General features: G+C 40.7%; 1 protein-coding gene across 18 annotated transcripts in view; it reads right to left on the reverse strand.

Moving 5' to 3' along the window:
* Positions 1-24,876, reverse strand: part of Cadps (calcium dependent secretion activator) — a 488,152-nt gene that overhangs the window by 344,015 nt on the left and 119,261 nt on the right. The gene's annotated exons all lie outside the window — the stretch shown is intronic.

A 24,876-nucleotide genomic window follows, 5' to 3' on the forward strand; every position in this document is an offset into this window, starting at 1 on the left:
TGCACTATCTTTAAGTGAGCCATTAGGCATATTGATTAATGACTAATGACAAATAATACCAGATTCTAGCCAGAAGTAAAAGCAATAGCTAGCCCAAAGTAATTAACCCTTTTGCTTATTTTATCTCTTTCCTATAAACTCATAAAAACTCAAATAAAAATTCTCCTTTTACTTCTTCCAGTACTGGGGATGGAACCCAGGGGTCTTTACCACTGAGCTACATCCACAGTCCTTTTTATTTTTTTTATTTTGAGACAGGGTGTCCCTAAGTTGCTTAGGGCCTCACTAAGTTGCTGAGGCTGGTCTCAAAATTGTGGTCCTCCTGCCTCAGCCTCCTGAGCTACTGGGATTACAGGCAAGTGTCATCATGTTGGACAGAAATTCTCCTTTTTCCTTAATGTCATAGTAAGACAAAACAAAACAAAACAAAACAAAACCCCCAAAACATCAGAGAGTTGAGTTCCTGTTCTATTCATGGGTCTACCTGGCAATGGTAAGCATTGGGAGAGTTATGTAGACTTACATATTTATAGGTTATATATTTATTCACAGGTTCTTCCTTTTTCCCTCCCTCCTTCTCTCCCTCCTTTTCTTTGTTTCTTTCTCTTTCCTTCTTTCTTTCTTTTCTTTCTTTCTTTCCTTCTTTCTTCCTTTTCTTTCTTTCTTTCTCTTTCTTTCTTTCTTTCTTTCTTTCTTTCTTTCTTTCTTTCTTCATGCCATTTCTTTCAGGACAACATAAGCCAAGTTTATTTTGTAAATGAAAATGAGAAATATCTAAACTCTTACCTTGCTGGGAACCATTTTTACTGGTAAAAAAAAAAATCACTTTGGAAAAGTGGCACTATCTATTGACGCTGGACACATATGTACCTCATGATCCAGAACTCTACTCCTGGGTAACTACCAAAAGAAATAAAAAATGAATGCTAACGTACATCAAATGGCATGCATAGAAGGGTTCAGAGAAGCTTTACAGATAGGAGCCCCAGACTGGAAACAACCCACATGCTCATTAACAGTAGGATGGATAGATAAATTTGTTTCTATTCATGTACTAGAATAGTAATGAGTGAGAATGAACTGCTGTTTACTGCAAAACATAAATAAGCCTCAGAGACATGCAGTTAGCAAGAGACGGCTTTAGAATTTCATTTAAATACGGTGCCTCATTAGGGCACTAGGTAGCACATCGGTCTCATAAGGTCACTTATATGAAGTCCAAAATTAGCAAAACTAACCTATAGGAACAGGTTCAGTGCGGGGGGGAGGGGGGCAATCTAGGGAACAGGTTGGTTTCAAAGGCCCAGTACCCATCTTTTCTCTGAAATCACGTAGACTATTGTCTCTATATAAACAGTCACATGATCTAAAATGTGTAGCCTCTGCCCCCAAAGACACATGGTCAGTCTCGACAGCAGCCTGGGAGAGTGGCTAATGGCCTGATGAAGAGGCACCTGCAGAGACGTGGGGCTTGCCCTGCTTTTTCCCATTAGAAGAAGGCTTGGCAATCCTGGCAATGCCCAATACTGAATGAGGGCACCATGGAGGCCTTTGGTAGCCACCATGTCACGAATGTCAGGGACAGGATGGACATTCATTCATTTCTGTTCTGGATATCTGCGATTCATCTGGTGGGAACTGGATTACAGAAAAGAGAAATCGGGATGGACCTCTTCCCAGCCCCAACCCCAAGTTCCCTTATACCTTGAGTGAGAAACTCAAATGAAAACATCTGACTTGTTCTTTTTCTATAAGTTCAGGAGCAGAAGTGGGTTTGAGGGACTGGCATAAACTCAACTTTGGTTCAACTTGAACTTGGGTAGCTCTTATCAATTCAAACACAAGCAGGTGTGTCCTTTGATTAGGTATATAACCTTTTAAGTCAAGCAGAGCATTTTTACTGTTTGCCTTTTGCAAGTGAGGGAGCTGAAGTCCATCAAGCTGAAGTCCATCCTGCCCAAGGTCCATGTGCTGAGTGACTGCTGGAATCCCAGTCCAGAGACGGAGTCTGCAGAGTGCCTGTACTTGCTAACACACCAGCCCTTTCCACTTGGCAAGGGTGACCCCTTCCCAGACTTCTGCAGGAAGGCAAAGGTTCGATGTTCCTCTTGACCTCTAACAATCTGTTTACGATTCTTAGGGGAGTCCCTCTGAAATCTAACACTCAGCTCATTTTTCCTAAAATACATTCATTTCAATGCTTTGAAAGATTCAGAACCCCATCTCAGAAGTTTTCTCTTGTCTTACGATATCCTCGTGTCTTTACCTCCTGCCATTAAACTAATTATTACCAAAGATCTTCAACAATCCTGCAGATATGGTGTGGAATTGGAATTGGAACTTGGAGAAAGATGTAGGGCCCACTATTATTTCATATCCAAATGCACATGTCCTCTCAGTAGGTACAGCTTATTGTCATCTCATTTTAAAGGCTGCTTGAGGAGACTGACGCCTGTGTGTAGATATGGCAAGTTTAGCATCGCTCAGGTAAACTCTAGGGACCACAGGCAGAGGAAAGTGAAATAAATCTTCTTGTAATAAAACTTATAAACTTGACTTGGAGTGAGAAGGAAATGTGAAAGAGACGTGTGTGTATGTTTGAAACTTTAAGCAACTTAATGCATCCAGGAGTGTGGATAAATGCTTACGATTCGGAGCCAAATCTGGAATTCCTCCAAATCCCTAACGTGTAACCTTAGCTACTTAACCTCCTTCAACTTCGGTGATCTCATCTCTAAAATAGTGATATCCATAGTAGTTATAGGCATGAGATAATGCACTGTTTTAACCACACCTAGCATAAGTGTTAGTCATTTTTATTACTGCTCGCTTTATTAATTAACCCCCTGGCCTTAACATCTGGGATGTAGAAACACTCTACATTTGTATCCAGGCCTACTTCAAATATGGTGGTCAGAGCATCCCAGAGCATTCATATTGCTAAATCCGCTACCTGATTTTGATATTGGAACCTATTTTCTCAGCACACAACTGAAGCGGAGCTCAGTGCTATCTCTAAATGTCTGGAGACAGACTCTATATGTTTCTCTGAGCACAATCACCCTCTGATAGAGTGACTAAAGGTACCCTTCCAAACACTCTAAGAATGGTGAAAATCATTAAGAAAAATCATGAGGGAATGGAAGAATGGAAGGAATTTGCACACAAGATAGTAGCCAAGCTTCTAACAGAAAACACACACCCACAGGGGTACAGAGCAGGTTATGGGGGAGACAACTTCTTCACTCATCCCATAAGGAGAGAAAGCAGTTTTGCACATGAGTGTAAAGTGATTTATAAAGTGAGGTTTAAGAGCTCAGTCCTTCATGTCCAGGGGACTCAGATCTGCTACTTCCTAGCTGTGTGATTCAAGGCAAGTTACTCAGTTGACCAATCTGTAAAAATGAAAAGAATAAAAAGATTTACCCTCTTGGAGTGTTGTGTGACAGCTAAGTTATGTGACATGTAATAAACATGATCTAAATTGCAGTCACTATTACCTTGATACTATTATCGCTGTTGTTTTCTGGAGGCGCATCCCGACTTTAACACTTTCTCATTCTACATGGACAGGGAAGCGAGTCCTTCTTTGAGACAGTGCTGGCTATTCGCTCTACTGCTAGCTCAGTTCCTGGTCTCCTTGTGGCCTGGTGGGTCTTCTTTTGATCAATGACTTGTGAGAGCCAGTGATGGGAAGCTTCTGAGATGAAGCCTTTACTTGCTGATTTTAAACACCCCAGAGTATGTCCTCCCTACCACCAGAGTATGTCGTGATTTGTCCATCACGACAAATCGTGATGTAGGAAAATTGCTGGCTACTGCATTGGTCTAAACCTCTGAACCACTGTGAAGTAGAGTCCTTCTGTCACTCGACAATGGTCAGCCAATGAGCAATAAACAGATTCTTGTCCTTTTGGCCATTAAGTTGTTGAGGATGCTGGTTATCATAGCACATCTAACCTATTCCTACCCACAGACAGTGATGGTGGTGGAGACCCTCCTTCTAACATCAGGGGTCATTTGGCAATGTCTGGGGACATTGAGGGTTACAAATGGAGGGGACCTTATGATATTAGAATCTAGGAATAGAATAGCCTCCACAAAAGGGAATGTTAATAGCCCTCTAGTCCCTTACTCAACTTCCCACAGCCCCCCATACTTCTCCCTCTCTTAAGCCCCCCCACAATCCACTGCCTGTGATCAGCATATGTATACAGTTCTCAGATGCCTGGTTACCTGGGACACTAGGAGATATGGTGGATCCAGTCAACATTCTGCCACGAGTATTCTGCAGATGACCCCTGCAAAGGATACCCTGGAGGCTGAGCCAAACTTGAAGAAAGGAACCCTCTTTCTCCTCAAGAGGACTCTTTCTGTTCTTCCATGGAAAACTGCTTCTTTGCCTCTGAGGTACACAGTCCCCTGGTGTCTTTTGGTGAGACAAAAGATAAGCCAGATCCTGGGTGTTTTGATTTCAAGGCTCACAAGGGCAGGGAGTTTGGCATAGGTAATGGGATGGCCATGTGGGTCCAGGTTTCTGATAGTCCAACATCTGTAGACCTGGCTTAGACTGGAATTCTAACAGATATCCTTCAAAGAGATTAACTAGCACATCTGACAGAGGTTTAAAAATAATGTCTTTAGCAGTGGAAAGAATCAGAAATATCTTTCCTATATTTATATATGAATACACGACCAGTGAAATTCCATATCATGTATAATCACAAGAATGGGAAATTATACTCCACATATGAATAATATGTCAAAATATAATCTGTCATGTATATCTAAAAAGAACAAATAAAGAAAAACAGAACAAAAAAATAATGTCTTCAAGGTAACAGGATGAATGGAATAACCATGCCCAGACTAAGATCTACTGTCTCCCAAGTCTTTAGCTTTTTGAAATATGTTGGAGAGGGGAGCCAGCTTGGCAAAAGGGTTGTAAATATAGTGACATGTTGGAATTAGCTCAGTCTTCCAATTCTGGTGGCCCTGAGTTTTTAAATTTTGACTTATTTGTACTTCTGTGCTTATGATGAGAATTGGGAAGATCATATGTAACATTTTTATCATAATGCCTGGCATGAAGTGACTACTCACTAAATGGTGGCTATTATAGCATTGGAAAATTCAGCCCTTGCTTTTGGGGTAGGGAGTCAGAGCTGAGAGGGATGGCCCAGAGGGGTGCCAAGCTGGCTACCTTAGAGGCATGGAAGGCTAAAGGGGAAGGGAGGGAGGAATGATGACAAACAACTAAACACAAATGTCTATATCAATTGTGTGATGTGTACTTCTTACCTTCCACACTTAGATCATTCAAGTTTGTCACTGCCATTTATTAACAACTTGGACTCCAAATTGGTTTTCTTTGTTGGAATGTATATTATCAAATCTACACACAGAAAGAGTCCTCCACCCTGGGACAGCTTTCATGATTCTGAATGTCTACGCTTTTCATTCTAGAATTCCGGAGAACTCTCTTTCCATTCTGGCACTAAGTTTACAGCAGGGTAATAGAGATGTAAAATTTTCCAACACCTATTTCTTGAGATCTGCCATGTGTCAGTCACCGGTAAGAAAAGAATAAATCAGACGGGCTGGCTCCCATCCTCAGAGAGCTCACTTCTTACTGGAGAAGACTGACCATAAGCAAGTATAGTAATTAAGGATGATAATTTGTTCTCAAAAGGAACTAAGTAGAGGGCTTATACTGCAAGGATCAGTGAAAATCCTTTGGAGGTGGAGGCATTGAAGTTGAAATGCCAAAAATGAGAAGGATGTAATGCATCAAAGGGGAAGGAACGATCTAGAAAGAGCAAATTGCAGGCATGCTGTACCATTGGTAGACCCGGTCCCCTTTTGGACTCCCTCACACAGTCTTGTGAAGTAGGTGCTTGTGGTGGAACACTTCTGACATGGCCTGGAGCTCCACCTCAGCATTCATGTCTGTGTGATCCCTTCCCTTTGAGTGAAGTCTGGACCTAGTGACTTGCTTCTAACAAATAGGCGCAGCCACTGCCATGGTATGTGCCTTCTGAGATTAAGTTATAGAAGAACATGGCCCTCTCCTGCCCGCTCACCCCCTCTTGCTGGTACAGTCTGCCATGTTGGAAAGTCCTATATGACAAAGAAGTTCAAATCTCAGTCCAGCAGCCCACAAGGAACTGAATCCTTTCACCAACCAGAGAGAAAGAGAGAGAGAGAAAGACCTGGAATGCAGACCCAGCCCTGGCCAGGATTGTGACTCCAGCTGACATTTTCCTCATAGCCTAAAGCCCTAGGATTCTCAAACAAAAGACCAAGATTCCTGACCCTCAGAAACTTAGAAATAAAAAGTCTGTGTTGTTTTGAATCTACTAAGTTCTGGCATAACGTGTTAAACAGCAATAGATAACATAACATCCATTCACTTACTCACTGATCAGTTATTCAAAAAATGTGAGATTTCTGCAGGTCAGGTAACAGCCTGGATGCTAAGGAAAGACACAGAGACTCTGTAGTCTCCTGATGCTCACAGACTCATAGAGGGGAATGATGTGCATGGGACCAAATGACTGACCACTGCACTTTTCCAGGGATTGCAATACCTCATGGTGGAACAAATAGAAGAGATAGTAACTTTGCCTCCCAGAGTCTGGGAGGACAGGAACTGAGGAAACTGAGGCTCAAGGAGGGTAAGATGTTGCCCAAGGTCACACCGCTTTTCTGAGTCATTCTGTTCTGCTCAACTATGATAGAAGGCATGTGTTTATCTCCAGTGTAAGATGTCTCTTTTCATCGACACTACTTGACAGCTTCTCTCTTAGGTGTCTTGATAATCTAAAAATGAACAGGAACCAAAATGCATTCTTTATTGCGAATGTAAGATAAGCTATAGGTTAATCAGGTTTGGGTGACAAAGATGAAACTTCCTTGTCTAATTAACTTGCAAAAACCACTTTAATCTAGGGTATTGCTCTGTGAGGGTCACACATCTCTCCACAAACAAAGATGCAAGTGCTGGAGAGAAAATGATTGAAGCCACACTTCAGGACGGAATCAAATTAGCAACAAAAATTAGTTACATAGAAATATTGCAAAGGCAAAGGTATCAAGACAGCATCCAAGGACATTTGAGGATTTGAGGCCACTTGCCTGAGAGATGAGTTTTTATTTGGGTTTGATCATTTGCCCAACCTGCAAATTTAGAAGGGGACTAACTAAAATTAAAGAGAAATAGTCTCCATCTAAAAAGTCACATTAATATGCTACTTTTGTGCCTCTTTTCTCTTAAGTTTGTGCTAGATCTCATATCACAAATCAAGTAGAAAGGCCCTGAAAGATTTGTTTCTTTTTCCTCTTTCTTTTCTTGCTCTCCTTCCTTTCCATTTTATAAAGCACACCTGTTTATTTTGAAGTGTATTTTATTTTCAAGGCACACGTACGGTATAAATTTGAAGGGTACAGCTTGCTGAATTTGTCCACATGTTCACACCCAAGTTACCATAATCTCACTGGGGCATCGTGTGAGTGGAAATATTCCAACCACAAGCCATGTGAGGCTACTGAGTGTAAAAAACGTGACTGGTATTTTGACATTAAAAAAGAATTAAATAAAAATAAATAAATTTTAAAAATAAATAAATATGTAAAAAGGCACGTCTAGGAAGAGAAAACAAACTATAAAACAGTGCATCTAATTGTAAATAATTTTGATACTGTAATGGTACAGAAGATTATTTCAGCTGACTTTAGAAGATAGCATTTGAGTGAACCATCTTAACAGATGATCTTACACATTAAATATACCAATAAATAAATTTAGTTACAAAAGAATGTGGCTGGTGCAATCGAGGCACTGAATCTTATTCAATGAGGGTACCACTTTGGACATGGCAAAGAACAGTTTTATCATCCCAGAAGCTCTCTGGTATACCTTTAAATTGGTACCTACCAAGTCCCTCCTTTCTTTCCCAGTTCAAGGGACCATTATTCTCATTTTATCAACATGGATTAATTTTTTTTTCTAATCCTGAATTTCATTGGCATAAAATCATAGAGTATCTTCTTGTTGACTTTTGACTATTTTGTTGTTGTTGTCTTGGCACGAGGAATGGAACCCAAGGGCACTGGACCACTGAGTCACATCCACAGTCCCTGCCCCACCCCTCTTATTGAGACAGGGTCTAAGTGGTTCAGAGCCTCACTAAGTTGCTGAGGCTGACTTTGAACTTGCGATCCTCCTGTCTCGGCCTCCCAAGCCTCTGGGATTACAGGAGTGAGCCAACACACCCAGTTGGCTCTTTTCTGCTGATAGAACATCTGTGAGATTCATCCTTTTTATTGAATGTAGCAATAATTTCTTAGGAATATGCCACAATATATCCATTTGACTGTTGGTGAATATTAAGGATTTTCTGTTTGGGAGTTATTAGGAATGGCACTGCTAAAAATATTCTTGTGCATATCTTTTTGTGAAAAAAGGCACAAATTTCCCTTGGACATGTACCAAGGTATGTTATTGCTGGGTCTTTTCCTCTGCACAGCTCTGTAGGAGAGATCCAGCTGCTTCATCAAACAATTTTACATTGAACCACAATTCTCTGTCAACATTTTAATGCTTATGTTCTATTCGAGGCAAAGCATCATTAACATATACTGAGCGGTAATATCTAATAATTTTAAGATACAATAACCTCATGTCCCTGTAATTTTTCTTTCCCTGGAGAAATTCTTGGACATGCATACAAGGAAACATGTATAAGACTATTTATAATGGCCTTTTTTTTTTCCAGTAGAAAACCTAGTTGGAATATTTTATTGAGTAAATAAATGACAGTTTTTCCATAATGATGAATCACTTAGAAAATGGATAGAGCTACAAATATCAATATGAATGGACCTCTGTAATATGATGAGTTCTAAAAAGCAGCGGCAGAGACCCATTGTTCAATATAATGTATAAGAAGTTTGAAAATAGTCAAAGCACTGCTATAGGCCTATTCAGGGTACATAGATCGGTAATGAAAGTGCTGTCTTTGAGAAATAGTATGAGGGTACTGTATGCTTGAGAAAGGGTGAGGGAGTGAGACTTCAGACATCACTATGTGCATTAATTGATTGATTGACACTGGGGAGTAAACCCAGGGGGTGTTTAAACACCAAGTCACATCCCCAGTCCTTTTTATGTTTTATTTAGAGACAGGGTCTCACTAAGTTGCTGAGGCTGGCTTTGAACTCGTGATCCTCCTGCCTCGGCCTCCCGAGTTGCAGGGATTCTAATGTGTATTTATTAACCTAGGTAGTGAGTGTGAAGGTGTTGAAGCTATTATCCTTTGTACTATTTCAAGCATCTTTAATATTACTTAATAATCATGAAAGATTCTGTAAAAGTGGTAGAGGCAACTAGGGATTCCTTGATTCCCCCCAAATTTTAGCAGGGGGTTATGGTATGGATCTGGAATGTCCCTGAATAAGCACATGTGTTGAAAGCATGGTTTCCAATGCGCCAAGGTTCCTAAGCAGAGCTTTTAGGCAATGATTGGATCAAGAGGGCTGTAACCTCAATAGTGGATTAATTCATTTATAGATTAGCAACTGAATGAATTACTGGGTGGTAACTGTAGGCAGCTGAGCATGGTTGGAAGAGGTGGGTCACAAGGGATATGCCATTGAGCATTCTTTCTTGTCCTGGTTTCCTTCTCCCCCCCCCCCTCTCTCTCTGTATGTATGCACATCTGTCTGTCTGTCTCTCTGGTTCCTGGCTGCCATGAACTGTACCATTCCCTTCCGCCATGATGTTTCTGCCTTAGAGCCAGTCAACTCTGGACTAACATCTCAAATCAAGAGCCAAAATAAGTCTTTCCTCCTCTAAGTTGTTCTTATCAGGCATTTTGTTCACGGGGACAAAAAGCTGACTAAGACACTGGTCAGATGGTTGACCCGCTTGAGGCCCACACTTCTCAGGCTTTGTGGTAAAGAGATGTGGTTGTGGAACAGAGTTACAGCAATGAGAACAACTTCCACATTATAACCTTCAAAAGTAGAAGTTTTTTCATAGTCTCCTTCTCTCTTCTTAGGGGCTGGCTGTGGAGGTGGAGATGGTAATACTGGTGCAGATGATGACATCACAAAATTGGAGAAGTACTGGCTCAGACTTTTACATCAGAAAAACATAAAGCACGTTGGGTCTCAGCTCCGGCATCTTAGGCTATACCCAACTAACACAGTCAGCAGGGCCTGCTTGCTTTGAAGGGGAACTGGCTCCATTGACGCAGCATCAGAAGCAACGTAAGACAGCAAGGATTCAGATGTGGAGGTTGATGTGACAGGTTCTAGCTCTAAGTCTGCCACCAGTGTGACCTTGAACCCAGTCCTTCACTTATCTGGGTACCATTTCCCTTATCTGCCAGGGGCAATAGGAAAAACCCCTCTTGCCCCACTGGGAACTGTGAAGATCAAATACAGTGGCGCCAACTACCTAACTTGAAATGAAGGGAAGTGTCAGCACCAAGAGAATTGTGTGATCTGATATTCCACAGCACCTTACTTTCCAACAGAATTTTTAAAAAATATGGCTCATCCCAATAAAGCTTATAGATAAATAGCACGAACAAATGACCTAAAAGACTATCTACTAGGTAAGATAACCAACAGAGTAAAACTTGTACACAAAACCAGCCATCTGGAGTAGTTTATAGGTGTATTCACCTGGGAAAAACAATTTCTGAAGTAAACCATTTTATCATTTCCTGCATAAGCATTCCTGATACCTTAGTTCTATGACTTCTCATCTCATTCCATGGAAGAAACGATACTAAGAGTAAAACCACCAGGCTTGGTGGCACACACCTGTGATCTCAGGAACTCGGGAGGCTGAGGCAGGAGGATCGAGAGTTCAAAGCCAGCCTCAGCAACTTGGCGAGGCCCTAAGTAACTCAGCGGGCCCCTATGTCTAAATAAAATACAAAATAGGGTTGGGGATGTGGCTCAGTGGTTAAACACCCCTGGGTTCAATCCCTGGTACAAAATAAATAAATAAAGGTGTTGAAAAAAATTACACAGGATAAATTAAATGGCCAGTTTCTTTTTCCTTAAAAGAAGTTACACTGAATTAAGAGGAGTGGGGAACCAAAGGAGGACTTCACTTCTTTCTAGTTCATTCCTGGTGATACATTGCATTCCTAGACAATTGCAGAAATCCAAGGACCAGGGCAAACAATTCTGTTTGCAAAGTATAGACTTACTAAGCTTTTAAAATCCAGCTAAGTAAGCTAGTCACACAAGTTTCCAGAGACCTTGCTTGTGTCTTTTATTCTACCAGATCTTGTCAGCCTCTCACTCATCAGCCTTCAATGAGCTTTCCTCCTCCTTGGGATAAATCCCAGCTCCTAACCATATCCTGGGTGATCTGTCCTCGGTCCATCCTTCTGAACGTAGTTCTTAGCAGGTTCTACTTGTCTCTGTGCTGCAACCATGGCAACCTACTTATATGGGCCAGTGTCCTTTAAACCTAGCTCATTGTCTTCTTTTATCAAAGCCACTTCACACAGTTTTTTTATCCATTCATCTGTTGAAGGGCATCTGGGTTGGTTCTATTTAGGTATTGTAAGTTGAGCTGCTATAAACACTGATGTAGCTGTGTCACTGTAGTATGCTGATTTTAAGTCCTTTGGGTATAAACTGAGAAGTGGGGTAGCTGGGACAAATGGTGGTTCCATTCCAGGTTTTTTGAGGAATCTCCATACTGCTTTCCAGAGTGGTTGCACCAATTTGCATTCCCACCAGCAATGTGTACCTTTTTCTCCACATCCTCGCCAACACCTATTGCTGCCATATTCTTGATAATACCCATTCTAATTAGGGTGAGATGAAATCTTAGGATAGTTTTAATTTGCATTGCTCTTGTTACTAGAGATACTGTGGGATATATAGACAATGGAATATTATTCAGCCATAAAGAAGAATAAAATTATGGCATTTGCAGGTAAATGGATGGAGTTGGACAATATCAGGCTAAGTGAAATAAGCCAATCCCCCCAAAAACCAAACTGAATGTTTTCTCTGATAAGTGGATGATGATACATAATGGGGGAGGAGGGGAAGAATGGAGGAAGGATGGATTGTGTAGAGGAAAATGAGGGGTGGGGAGGGGACGGGGGAAGGAAAGATAATGGAATGAGAAAACATTAGGACCCTATGTACATGTATGATTACACAAAAAGGTGTGATTCTATTTTGTGTACAACCCGAGAAATGAAAAGTTGTACCCCATTTGTGTACAATGAATCAAATAATAATAATAATAAGCACTTCCCTTTCCCTCGTGTCTTGAATTGCTTCCCTCACTTCTGTTGGGCCTGAGCTTAGGAGCCGCTGTCTCCCAGAGAGACTTCTCTTTTCCATCCACGTTATCTAAACTATCACCGCTGTCCTCTGCCCCTCTCGCGTTGCTGTGTTTTCTTTACAGCCCTAATCTCTCTTGATAGGACTTGGTATATTTGTTTATGCTCTTGCTTGTTTCGCCCATTAAGCTTCAGCTTCAGGAGAGCGGAGATCTTGCTGTCACATCTGCTGCTGGATCCCCAGTTCCCAGGACACTGCCTGACATATGATAGACTCAGTTCATATTGAATAATGCATGATTGAATGCTGTTTTATCACAAAGGGTGCATACAGCTGTATACACCTAATTTCCTCCTCGCTTCCCCTTTCTTTGAGTTTTTTTTCTGCTTTTATTGTAACCGAGACAATACTTTGAGTCAGAAAAGCAATGCCTGCCCCTCTCACAGTGACATACTGAAGTGGCTAATGCTTCTCAGTGACAAACAGATTAGGGAGAAAATATGTTCTTTTCTCTGAAAGTCTTTTGAAACCATGAGAACAAGCTGATGACTGTTCAAACTGACTATTTAAAACAATACTGGATTTATTTTTTTCTACAATTCCTAATAGTTTCCTAGGAACAAAAATAGTTTCCTATTTAAAAATTTTGGTTCTCTTTTCATTAACAGACAGCAATGAACTTTAAACCCTAAATCTTTGTTACAGTGTTGTTTCTTTCTTATCTTTAGTTTGTTTTTTTTTTTTCCCCCTAGGTTATCAGTAAAAATAGTTCCCTGCTGGGCATGCAGGCGCATGTCTATAATCCCAGCGGCTCGGGAGGCTGAGGCAGGAGGATTGCAAGTTCGAAGCCAGCCTCAGCAAGTTAGTGAGGCCCTAAGCAACTCAGTGAGACCTTCTAAACAAAACAGGTATATAAAAAAGGGCTGGGGATATGGCTCAGTGGTAAAGCACCTTTAGGTTCAATCCCTGGTACCAAAAAAAATATATATAAATTATATATATATTTGTATTATTTATATACATATATATAAAACTATTATTATGAGTTTCCTAATGAAACATTGCTTGTTTTCTAAAAGAAATCGGTAAAATAAATTGAATATGTTTAGTTGACTCCCTGTATCCACAAGTTCAAAAACTGAGGACTCAACCAACTATGGATTAAAATATTAGAGGAAAAATAGTATCTGTGCTGAACATGTACCGACTTTTTTTTCTTATCATTATTCCCTAAACAATACAGAATAATGACTCCTCACATAGCATTCACATTGTGTTTGGTATAAGTAATCCAGAGATGATTTAAAGCATGTGGAGATGTGCCAATTATCCGCAAATACTGCACTATTTTTTACAAGGAACTGGAGCACCTTGGATTTTGGTATTCACAGAGGCCCTTGGAACCCATCCCCTGCTGACAACAGTACTGGCTTTAAACAGCTGTGTAATAGGGCAGTCAACAACCATCATGGGACTGGGGTAGATTTAGCAGTTCCCGTGACCCTGCACTCTGATGGTAGCCCTACCATGGGCATCCTGAACCTGATGGAGTCTGCTGCGCCTCCTCTTGCACCTTAGCTGACTTTGTGGGTCCCTATGCTGGTAGAATACACCAGAAGCAATGGTGCAATTGTTTTGCATGGATTCTTCTAGAACCTTTGCACTCTTCTGTCTGCGTACTTAGAACACTGTTGGGTGGCTGCTTTAGCACAGCTGAATTTATCCCACTTCAGTCTGTAGCGATCTGATCCCCAAGCAGAACACAGCTTCCTATCAAACCCGGAGCTGACAGAAAACACATGAGTGAGCCCTGCCCAGACCTGAAGAACCATTTGGTTCATTTGTCACCTCATGAGCAGTAACAAATGCTTCTTGTTTTAGCCTACTGAGTTTGAGGTAGTTCGTTATCAAGAAACAACGAGCCAATACACATAGTCATAACAGTCCAAAATACACACCCCTTATAAAGGTAAGGGCCTTGCAGGTTTCTAATGATGTCTTAAGTTTCCTTGGAAACTTAAATTATCCCTAAGAATATGGATTTCAGACTTCCTGATCTCAAACAAGGAAGAACGTCATTGAACTTGAGTTTTCAAATGTTGGCCTCGACCAACCTACTTTCTCCTTCCTTCCAATTTCACAAAAGGAGCCTTTTAAAGTCAATATTGATCGGCACTGCTGCCAGGAAGCAAGTGCACCAGCACAGTCCAGAGAAGCAGACAATTCAGGCTGAATGCAGAGAACGGGAGGCAAGAAGAGAACGGGAGGCAAGGAAGAGATTCTGGATTAGAATAGTTGCCATAATAAAGAGAGGTTCGTAGTTAACATTACCAGCCCCTGGTACCATTATGATTGCATCTGTATCTTACTAATCATCTGCTATTCAAAATGTGTACTTGTTGTATGTATCAGTCAGCTAGTGCCACAATAATGCTGGATAACAAACCACCCTCAAACTCTGACTAATACTAACTCATGCTTATTATCATGCTCAGGGTTCTATGACCTAGCTGTGTTTCTGCTGATCTAGACTGAGCATGGCTGAAGGTTTTAGCCAGTGGCCTGGTAGGACCTTCTTCCAGTCTGCACATTGAGTTAGGTTTGTTCCATGTGTATCATGCTGAGACCCAGGTGAGAGGGGTAACAAATGCCTGTGGTCTGATCTTCTCTTGCAAGATCACCAAAGTGAGGTGGCAGCGAGACTACGGGTACCCACATTTGTCAAGCACTCTGCTCTCTGACTGCTGACAACCCTTTGACAAAGCAAATGCCATAGAGAGGCTCTAAGTCGAGAGGTGAAGAAGTCTACCAAATGCTCCAAAGGCCCTGGCTGCTGGTTCAACTTTAATTCTTTAATTCAGAGGACTGAAGAATTGAGACCGATTATTTAATCACCACTTATATTCAAGAGAGAATTTATTTTCTGCTCTAGTCCATCACTGGGAACAAAGGATTGCAGACATCTCATAGAATCTCTCTTTAGTGCAAACCGTCTTCTCATCATTTAACCCCAATTTAACTCGTGCCTCTGTGGAGCAGCCAATGACCCACCAAACCTCACCATTTTATGAGCTCTCCGAAGCCCTCCAGCTGCTGAATCTTACTTATGCTTCCATCTCTACCACTTCTGTTAACATTGCCACTAACTACCATGGCCAACCCAAACTACCATTTACTGAGTTGCTATCAAGTGGCAGGATCTTTATATACCTCACTTCTACCTGGTAGTTATTAATAACTATTTTATGGAGAAACTAATTGATAAATGTTACCTATATAAGAAATTGCTGAGTTTAGAGTCACACAGCCACTGTGGATTCTAATCATCTATTTTTTCCCATATCGACTCTGTATTCTGGGTAATTGTGCTTACATGTGAGTTTGTTCCTTCAAACAACATTGTCCACCTCTTGAAGGCAAGAGCCTTGTGTCCAGTTTTCACATTTTCCCCTGGCACACTGGGATTATTTGATTTCAACAACCCACACCAGAGAACCAGTCCAACCCTGGTTGGTCCAATCATTACTTATCAGAATGGAATTTTCCCAAGACATAGGAATTCGATGAATGGATGCCAGATAATAATAACTAGCACTGTTTACCTTATAAGGTGGCTATTATTCCCATTTTACATGTGCAGAAAATGAGGCTTGGTGAAGTTAGCTGACTGACTCATGCTCACACACTAAGCAGCAGAGCTAGAATATAAGCCAAAAGCTCTGTAACTCCAGTTATTTTGTTGAGTCTTTAATCTTTATTTTATTTTAAATTAATGCCTAACAATTGTACATAATCAAGGGATACAGTATGATATTTCAATACATGTACACGATATGTACTGATCAAATCTGGGCAATCATTTCCACCTCCTCTTCTTATGGTTTAGACAGGAGGAGCCCCTAAAAGCCCATGTGTGAGACGATGCTGGAATGTTCAGAGGTGAAATGATCAGCTCATGAGAGCAGCAGCCAAATGAGTGGAGTCTCCATTTGATGCACTAATAATCTGAATAGGTTAATGGGTAATAATTTGAATGGTAACTATAGGTAGGTAGGATGTGGCTGGAGGAGGTAGGTCACTGGGGACATGTCAGATTTATACCTAGCTCCTTGCACTCAGCTCTCTCTGCTTCCTGGCTGTCACAAACTGAGCAGATTTCTCTGCTACCTCCTTCTGCCATGATGTTTTACTTCCTCTTGAGCCCAGAGCAATGGATTCAGCCAACCATGGACTGAACCTGTGAAATCATGAGCCAAGTTAAATTTTTTTAAGTTGTTCTTTTCAGGTCTTTTGGTCATAAAAATGAAAAGCTGACTCACACATCTTTTCATTGGTTTACATTGGAGTCTCTTTATAATCACTGATGTTCCATGTTTAAAGTTTGCACAATTCTGTTATTGAATCATAACTATTTTGAAGTCTTCGCATATCTAGAGATCACCCAGAGATCTAGAGATCACCTCTTGGTAAATCCCCAAACATGGGACAAGTCTTGGCTCAAGAGGCAATAATAAAAAATGATACTGATAGTTTATATTTTTAAAAATGTATATATGCCAAGCTTGATATTAATTTATTCATTACTTTATCACAGCATCATAATGAAGGCAGCAAGGCACATTCTGTTATTATCTCCACTTTATGTACAAGCACACTGATGCTTATCCTAGATTAATGATGGTAGGGAGCACAGCCCATAACAAGTCTAAAATAATAAAAAGCTAACAAAACATGCTTGGCTTCTGTGTTGCACAATGACTCCGTCTTCAATTCCAAGATTATAAATAAAACCATCCCTTTCTTCCTCTCACAGACTGCATGGGCTAAGTTTTATGTTAAAACTTTTTTGGGTTGAAAAGATAAAATCTTTTATTTATAGAATAATTTTTTGGAAAATGAATAATTTTTGCTATTATGTGATAATTGTTTAGTTCAGGGGTTGACAAATGGCAGTATTTGGGTCAAATCTGCTAAATGCCTGTTTTTATAAAGTTTTATGGGAACAAAACCATGTCCATATGTTTTTATATTGTTTATGGTTGCTTTTTTTTGTTTTGTTTTAACAACAGGTTAAGTTGTTGGTACAAAGACTACAGGGCCCACAAAGCTGAAAACATTTACTAACCCCTGATTTAATTCTTCATTTAAAAACTTCATAGTTTCAGTTTTCTTGTATGCTTTTCTAGGTATTTTTCCTCTGAAGAGCAATTGCATTTTTTTTTTCTTTTTTCTTTTTTGGTACCAAGGATTGAAGTCAGGGGTACTTAACCACTGAGCCACATCCCCATCCTTCATATTCAGGGTCTCACTGAATTACTTAGTGCCTCACCATTGCTGAGACTGGCTTTGAATTTGCAATCCTCCTGCCTCAGCCTCTGGAGCCACTGGGATTACAGGCTTTTGAATTTCTGAGGTCACTGGGCCCAGCTACAAGTATATTGTGAAACACAAAGTAGCCATTTTATTCAGGTCATTCAGTACTGGATCACATAAGCAATGACATGGCAAGAAAGAGAAGCATTTCCTATTCTTCAACCATCTTTTGTGAAGTATGTTTCAAAATGAAAACAGGAAATACATGTATCAATATGGTAGAGCCCCAGTGAGTGAAGCAAACATATGTAACCAGTTTCTATTGAACACATACCGCATCCATTAAAATTAGCACAGAAATAGGTCCTCAACTGGCCTTTCTTTTCCTTCAGTAAATTTTAGGGGGAAAAAAAATGAGCAGGCTATTTAAGAAGAGACTCAAAAGATTTAGTCAGACACTCATATCCCTATCTTCTTAGGGTAGAGAGAGGATCAATAAATCTCCCAAAACTTTCATATCTACAGAAAAGTTCAACTACTTGTGAAGATTTAGAAAAGATGATGTAACACTGTTTTCAGCAGTTGAGTTTAAGAGTTGTCTTTGGAATCATGTTTTGAATTCGAATCCCTGCTCTGCTGATGAATGACTATTTGACCTCAGAAACACTGTTCACCATTTCTCGCTCTCTAGTTTCTTTTTAGCATCTTTATTAAAACATGGATTGTTATGATTTGGATATGAGGTGTCCCACAAAAGCGCTTGGGTTAATGCGGGAATGTTCAGAGGTGAAATGACTGAATTGTGGAAGCTGTCACCTCATCAGCACATCCTAGTTTGAATGGACTGACTGGGTGGTGACCGCGGGCAGGTGGAGCTTGGTGGGCAGAGGTGGGTCACTGGAGGCCTACCCTGAAAGGGCACATCTTCCCCGTGGGTGAGTCGTTTCTGCTTCCTCTCTTTGCTTCCTGGTCACATGAACAGAGCAGTGCCCCTCTGTCATGCCCATCTGCCATGATGTTTTGCCTCACCTCGGGCCCAATGCAATGGAGTCAGCCTACCATGGACTAAACCTCTGGAACCATGAGCCAAAATAAACTTTTCCTCCTCGAAATTGTTCTTGTCAGGTATTTTGGTCACAATGATGAAAAGCTGACTAATGCATGGGTGAAACGTCTACCTTACAGACTTCTTGTGAGGATTTTACATGATTGTGTATATGTGTGTGTATGTTTGTGTGTGTGTGTGTGGTACTAGACGTATTGCCTGGCACACAGTAAATGCTTAATATTGGATGTGTTATTATGGTTCATGCTGAAGGTCAGAACATAGCTCATACGACCTCCACTGACTGAATCCGCCACAAAAGGAAGAAAAATAATGCATTTTACTCACATGTTCAGGAAGAATTGAAGCAAAAAGGGAAACAAAATTAAACCAGTCTACTACACTGTATTTCCCAACCTTCTGCTCCTTCTAGGTCTCAGTTATTAAAAAGCAGAAGGCTTCTCACTGGAAGACGGAGGATATTTAAGTCACCACCGTGGGGAGTCCGGGCTGGTGAAACATGTCAGAAGGCTGGTGAAATATATCTATTTGCAAGGTTGCGCTAGATGACTTATAATAGCTTTCATGTGGCAAAAGGTGGAAAAGGAGAAAATACTCTTTCTGAAATGTCCTTTTCGGAAAGGACACTTCTTTAACACCTCTGATTACGATTCCGAGCTTCCATACGTATGAAAGCGTTGTGAGTAAACAAGCATATTTGTGATTCCATTTTTGGCAACAAAGGGAAGGGAAAAGATCGAATTGCTGAAATGTCTATAGCAGTTTTGAAGACTGCAGCGAAAATGCCCAATTCCCTACTCCTCGGATGCAGGATACCCACTGTCTTTCAATTTCAGTTCTCTGTTGCTGTTCGTCTCTCAGTAACAGCAGGCACAATCAGAAACATCTCACTATGTTTCTAGTAACCACTGATAGAGAGCTAGGAAAAAAAAATCACAATGGGATCATCAGAAAATTAATGCTCTGGGAAATTAAATATAGCTGTCAGGCCCTACGCTCCCTACATCATCCATGACTTCAGTTTTGTCTCTACTAATTGAACAGGTCACGTCCCTGTGGTATACACAATTTGAGCTCTTTTTACACTCGAAGAATGCTGAAATTAGTACATCTGGCATGCCAAGTTATTCAAAACTGGAAGTCCATCAAATAGTTAAGAACTCTTAAAGGTGGTGCATGACTTTGCAAAGACAAGATTGAATTTCTGTCCCCTTTTGGTCAAACATATGATGAAAGGGACAAGTTAAGTGTAACCAGAGGGCAAGTTTATCCCCAGAAGAACAGTGTGACCCTCAGGTGATATCCACATTATAAAATAGGAGTGACTGGCAGGTGGATTGAGGTCACAGACTGACAGGCCTGTTACACTGTTATACTTTGCATCACTGGGGGAAAAAAATGACCAAAGACACATCTTTGTGCATTGTGGGCATTTAATCCTAGGAGGTCACAAATGGTTGGGCCTCTGCACTTACAGGCTTAGTAAATATTTAATTGGGCATCTATTTTGTGCCAGCCATTGTACTGAGTGCTGGTCAATATAGTGGTGAATACAATAGATATGGTTCTTGCACTTAAAGAAATAGTTTTGCATGTACAAATACTCCACGACAAAGTCCATTATCCTATCTCATTAATATGCATGGACAAAACAAGAAAGGAAAAAAAATAGACTAGGGATAGAGATCAACAGTAAGGAAGTAAGTAATTTCAGATTGTGTCAAGTGCTATCATAGTAATAAACAGGGATCTGTTTCAGAAAAGCAAACAAACAAAAGAGAATAAGGAGTTTCCCTAAAAAGTTCACATTTAAATTGATACCGGAAGGAACAAGTCACCTGGGCACCTTAAGACAACCTTAGCATGACCACCAGTGAGTTATGCCCTAGTATGGCCCCTCCCTTGAGTATGGGCAGAACTTACAACCTGATTCCAGTCAACAGTACATGATAAGAATGAACACAAGATTTTGCAGATGTAAAGTTCTTAGTCACCTGAATTTAAATGAATCTACAGGGAGATTATCCTAGTGACCTGACTTCACCAGGTGATCCTGTTAAGATTCAGTCGGGAAATCAAAGATCTAAACAAGCATTCTGTCTCATGGGTAGAGCAAAATGGGAACGTTAGTAGTGTCAGGTGACAGGCTGTGGCTTTGCACGCTGACACATGGCAGCTCTGCTTACTAAATCTAACCATAGAGGCTTGCAGTGGCTAACGGGACCTTACAGACAACCACAGTAGCAGAAGCAGGAAACAAAGCAATGGGGACAGATGATCCCTCTTTAGGCTTAGTGCAGGGAAAGTCCCTAAGCCATATGAGCTAAGGGTCCCGGGCTGTTGACAAGCCTGCACCCACATAGGAATGCAGAATGCACCCTCCAACAGGATTGCTCTGAGTCCCTGGCCCTGATGTACCCAAACTCACTTATGTATAAAAGTAAAAGCCCTGCTGTGCTCGGGGCTCAGACTTTGGGAATCATCCCTCTGGGCCATGGCGCCACTAATAAAGTGTTGCTTCCAGATTTCAGTGTCCTGAGCCTCATTTCCCACTATAGTCTCTGTTGCCAAAACTGAGTAATTCCATAGCTGCAAGACAAAGAGGGGCTAAAGAAGGAGCTCAGAGGTGGGTCACTTCCTGTAACACTTCCATGTGAACACAGCCTCTGCAGTACCTTAATCCCAGTTGTGTGAGACCCTGAGCCCAAAACTCAGCTACGTCCCATCTGTACTTCCTATCTAGAAAAACTTGGAGGTTTAATAATGGGAGATAATAAACGGATATTCTTTACAGTCACTAAATGTGTAGTAATTAGTTATGCAGCAAAACAACAAAAATAAATATGTTGCTCCAAGCAGGACAACACATAAAAAATTCATCCAAAGGTAAGAGGCAGGCAAAGAAGAAGAGAGCCAGAAGCCACACCAGGGACTTTACCCAAACAAATTAAGACATATAGCAGTCTCTGGCATACTACACATGATACCAACTGCACAGGAAATGCTTAAAATAGCTGTTGAATGAATGAGTAATGAGAGTATGTTTCTAAATAAGTATTTAATATTAGATAGCCGTGACCACCAACCCATTCCCAGATTTTAAAATATGTCTTCAACAGTTATTTATTGAAAGACGATCATTATACAAAGACTATATCATTGTCTTAGAGCCAAAAAAAAGTGATTTAAGAAATAGAGTTTGGCCCAAGAAGCAAATTTTCAGCCAACAGATCTTTTGGGAACTTCTGAACCAGGAAAAAAGTTATGTAGTTATATGGAGATTAAGGACTCTGTAATGAGGTATGATACCACCCAGCAATCTGGGTCACAGCTGAAAGCCTGGTAATTTGAAATTTCTCTTCAGAGCCTAATAAAACTATCTGAAAACCTGCCAAGTGCTAATCAAGTCCAAGGAAGACAGTACTGTAATGAGATAACCACATCATCAAAGGCCACATTGATGTTGTTGATGGTTTGGAGGGAAAGGAAATGAAGTGTTAAGAAAATTAGCAGCTCTATCATGTGCCCCATCTTTTAGATTTATCTGAAATCTCTTAGAGATTCAGAAGGGAGAAGAACACTGTCGCATCCTAAGAGTTGGAACATGCATGTCATCTCTGCTGGCCATTGGGCCTGAGTGGTGGCCACAGAGCAGGCTGGAAGCCTCCAGCTGATGGTTCCAGGAACTAAGTGTGATCAGTAGACCCAACCAGGAAGGGCATGTTCAAAGGACAGAAATGAAGCTCAAGGGGATCACTGATTTCTTTAGGTCAGGTTCGTTCACCACCCTTCAACATCAGCTAAGGGGCTTTGCTAAGGGCTTAAAAATGTGACAAGCTATGCTTGCCTCTTCATGACATGTACCTCCAAGGTGTTTTTCAAGGGAAATGTCCATACATTTCAGAAAGAGGCAATTAAGGATAACTGGTGTCATTGAGCAGAGGAAGAGGAAGTAGCAGATAGCAGGCAGAGAGTAGACACGTGGCATTGAACCAACAGCAAATTTGGAGGTCACTTAAGGGGAAGGGGATGGATAGTACATCTTAGGAAAACTTTTAAATGTCACATCATTGTTGTCAATAGCATCAGTTCTGCATTTTGTGAAGGTGGAAAGCAGTCCTGCCTTGGCCTGATTTTTCAGATGATCCAATCCATCTCAGAGATGACTTTCTATTTTTTTTTTGAGTTAGCTTTAGCTCAAAGAGTTCCATAATGAACTGCTTCCTCCCAAAGGTCTATGAAAAATGAAAACAACCCTGATTTCCTAATGAGTTGCCAATTATTTTACATTGGATATTATGTTGAACATGAGCGACTGGTTCTGGAAGGTTGATCCACACATTCTCAAATAAAACACACTTAAAAAAAATTCCATGTGCAAACAGGGAGACATTTGCTAAGGTTTCTAGGTTTTATGTTTTGATAGACACAATTCATGTTCCAATAGACAAAGGATGTGTAACTGATATAATCACTCTTTGATAAGTGTCATTCTTCATTTGAGATGAAAATGGCAGCTACTGGCAGGTCCCCATAAAGAGAGATCATGGGAACTTTCCAAAGCAACAGCAGAAATGAGATTATGGCTTCCCCTCAGATGTGACATGCCTAAAAGGCACACTTTATGCACATTTTTGGAAGTGCCTAGGAATTACTTTGTCTTGTAAGGAGGGAGGGAGGAGAGGGGGTAGGAAGAGAGGAGAGAGAAGGGGAGAGCAGAAAACACAAAAATAAGAAATAATTGAGGAGTCAGGGTGAGGATGAAAGCAATATGATGTCATTTTCTTATTCTTGCTCATGCGAGTTGACAGGGGTGTGACAGATCTGAGTGACATCTAGGAAAAAGCAAGCCCATAAATCTCTAATTTCTGATATCTGATTATAGGATGTGAGACATGCAGTAGGTCCCCCTGCCCATCCATATACAGGTTGCCACTGGGGGAAGAGAAGGGAGGCAAATTATACCTATGCTTTGCTGTCTGGTTGTACAGGTTTCACATAAGAGCTGCTCTGATCAACACGGGCTATTTTGGGATACAGCAGCAGAGAACTCTGCCCCACCACCTTCTGTACATCAGGGCACTGGCCAAATCTCACTGACGCTGTGAGATGATCTAAAAGGACCGACTATGAAGAGCTTCTATTTTAATAGTTCTGTTTTATTTTAATGCATATTTTTTGAAAAAGAGAAAAATGAGTACTTTGAAGTTGTGATTTCATATGCATTACTTCTTAAGATACAGACAGGGTAAAAAGTGAGTTGGCAATTGACTGAACAAAAAAATATTCAATGGTCGTATGTCTGGCCTGTACTGCCAGCAGCTCAGGAGGCTGAGGCAGGAGGAACGCAAGTTCAAAGCCAGCCTCAGCAACTTAGTAAAGACTTAAGCAACTCAGTGAGACCCTGTCTCTAAATAAAATATAAAAAGGGTTGGGGATGTGGCTTAGTGGTTAAGCATCCCTGGGTTCAATCCAGTGTACAAGAAAAAAAAAATTCAATGACTGGGCAGATGGTACTCAGAAATCACACAGGTAGGATGTTGATAGTCAAAAGTCTACAAAACTATTCAGAAGATTATTTTTTCCTTATCCCATTGTTGTGATTGTTTCTCTGCAGAGATTTTGGTACTTACTTCCATTTAAAAAATAACCTTAAGTTTAAGGCAGAACATTTGAGACACAACACAAATGAAAATCACAAAAATCAGCCATAATACTATCCTGTTAAGATAAACACAGTTCACATTTTCATTTCTGCCCATCAGTACTTTTTCTATTCTTTATTTTTCCCCAAAAAAGTGGGGCTATACCTGTATATTCTGTTTCATAGTCAGATTTTTTTTTCAATTATTAGTATCAAATGAAAAATTTCTCACCTGAGTGCTTTATTCTTCAACAACTCTTTTATTGGATTACATGTGTTCCCTTATATGGTTAAATCAATATTTAATTGATTATAAATGCAGACTCGTGTAGGAAAGTTAACTAGACCCCAAGGCCACAAAGCTAGCAAGGGGTCATGCTAGGATTTACCGAGGTCTGTCTGACTCTGAGCAGAGAGCAACTCTTAGCTAATACCCTTAAGTGTCTTAATTTAACCTGCTGTTGGGGTTGAATTGGCCCAGGGAAATCAGAGCAAACTGTTTCCCTAAGAGTTCTTAGAAGGGAAT

Source organism: Sciurus carolinensis, chromosome 17 (assembly GCF_902686445.1).
Source record: "Sciurus carolinensis chromosome 17, mSciCar1.2, whole genome shotgun sequence".
Taxonomy (NCBI): domain Eukaryota; kingdom Metazoa; phylum Chordata; class Mammalia; order Rodentia; family Sciuridae; genus Sciurus; species Sciurus carolinensis.